The 2,173-nt window shown below is 48.2% G+C and overlaps 1 pseudogene; it reads right to left on the reverse strand.

Annotated features, from left to right (window-relative positions):
* Window positions 1-1,022: 1,022 nt before the first annotated feature.
* On the reverse strand, window positions 1,023-1,967 carry LOC101663832 (annotated as a pseudogene).
* Between the last annotated feature and the right edge of the window lie 206 nt (window positions 1,968-2,173).

The raw sequence follows: 2,173 nt of genomic DNA on the forward strand, positions 1-2,173 counted from the left end.
GTTTCTGGGGGTAGGGTTGGGAGGGCAGGGATAAAGGGGAGCTAATAACAAAGACTACACGGAAAAAAATGTTTTGAAAATGATGGTGGCAATTGTACAATCATGATTGATCTAATTGAACTATGGATTGCTATAATACCTGTAAGAGCACCCAATAAAATGGGGGAAAACCCCTTTAAGAATAATAAAATGAGAGTATCTTCATGATAAGGGAAAATTTCTTAAAATTCCGAAAGCACTAAAGCAAAAGCAAAAAAAAAAATCTGTGCAATTTCACTCTTTGGTGTTTAGTTAAAAAAATTATCACATAAGTTATAAAGGAACATTTCTACGGATGTTCACTGCTAAAAAATGTGTTACAACAGGAAGTTTGAGGCAGCTTTGGAATGGAGAAAAAATCAAGCGGAGCCATGCCACAGGATATTGCACAGTGCAGAATTAAGAGATTAGAGCTACACAAAGCACCATGTCCGTTATTGAAAAATGGTGTATTGATAATTTATTGTAGAAAAATTAATGACAGACTTGTCACAAGGAGTTGGAGAATAATGATATCCGAAATTTTCCCCCAGACTCCTCCCTTGAGGATACTGAAATATCCAATGTTTAGGTTCTTTGCTGCAACGTTTCACAGAAACTCACGAAACTTTAAGGAAATGCTCACCTGGTGGTGGGTCTGTTCTTCAGTCCCAAGTCTTGGTGTCAGGCAACCTGGAAAATGCAGGGTTCAAAGCCAGAGCCCAAACCATCCAAAAGCCATAGCGAGTAATCATATTTCTTACCAAAGTTCAGTAAGGAAAATAGAGTTCTAGCTTTCGGAGTGAGGCGATGAATATGTGGACTTGGATGGCAGCACCATTATATATATCCAGGAAAATGAAGAACATGGCCTTCATCACGCAGGTTCTAAGGTGGAATCTTTTTTTTTTTTGGCAGTGGCAGGTAGATTTTATTGGTCTGTGGCACACAGTGGGGGAGCCCTCAGTGCTTTGGACAGTGAGGTTGAAGATAAAATCTGATGGTCACTTGTGTTAGAAACAGGGATTTTGGCTGTGCCCGATGAAAGGAAGCCGAGGGCCTGGCTGGCTGGTAGCTGCAAAGCCAGACTTTCCTGCTGATTGCATCTGCGCTGGGAGCTGGGGAGATGCAAGGAGACCAGGGGCTGGATGCAGGGCCTGGGGGTGCATGGGGCGCAGGGAAGATGAGTCAGAGAAGCCAGTCTGCTGGTTAGCATGTTCCATCTGCTTTTGTAAGGTTAGGGCACCACCAGGCTGAGAAACCCTGTCTGGGTAGGCCGAAAGTGGCCATGGCTGTGACAGGCACTGCACCGCAGGAAATGCTGAAGGTGCTCTGAGCTGCTGACTTGGACTGTGGGTTGGCTGTGTGGGCCCAAAGTGAGGAGGGTGCTGGGCAGCCCCATAAGCGCCTCCAGGGCTGCCTTGGAACTGCCTGTAGTCTGGGGTCCCTGCGAAAGCAGCTGCGGAGCCCACATAGTGCAGGGTAGTAAGCACTTGAGGTCCAAACATCTGTTTGACTCTGTCAGCTGATATGAGGGTGCCTCCTAGGCTCCCCTGCATGCTGAGGAGGTGCGCTCCTGTGTGGACTGTGAGGCTCTGCTGATGAGCGCAGCTGATGTCAGGGAGGTCAGCTCACTCTGCTCCTTTTGCCTCTGTTTTTCTTCCTCATGCAAAACTTTCTTGAGCTGCAGGAAAAGCTGGTGCCTTTCGTCCTGTAGGGCCAAAAGTTTCTCCTGCAACTTCAGGATTTGTTCCTTAGTCTCCTCCAGTGACATTCTTTCGTCCATCTCCTTTTTCTTCCTCCTCTCCTGTTCTTCCTTCATCTTCTGTTCCATCATCTTGTCCACCTCTTCTTCCTCCTGCTGCTTGCGCTCCCACTCCATCATGATGTGCCGGTGCAGCGCCCAGGATGGCATTGGAAAGCTTGGGGCGCTCCAGGAGCGCGGGCATGGTGCCTTCGGGAGCGCGCTGGCCGAGGGCGCCCGCCCTGTCATGGACTGCCAGACCTCGGCTGGGGCCTGTGCGGAAGCGGGCGCTCAGACGGCCGGCTTGTCGGAGGAGAAAATGTGGGCAGATTCACACACGCTACTAAGATCAGGTCTTAATCCTGTCCTATTTTTGTTCTTTTTTATACAGAGATTCTGTGTACAGTATTC

Source organism: Echinops telfairi, unplaced genomic scaffold (assembly GCF_000313985.2).
Source record: "Echinops telfairi isolate 266 unplaced genomic scaffold, ASM31398v2 ScPeMD7_7469;HRSCAF=8507_1, whole genome shotgun sequence".
Lineage (NCBI taxonomy): Eukaryota > Metazoa > Chordata > Mammalia > Afrosoricida > Tenrecidae > Echinops > Echinops telfairi.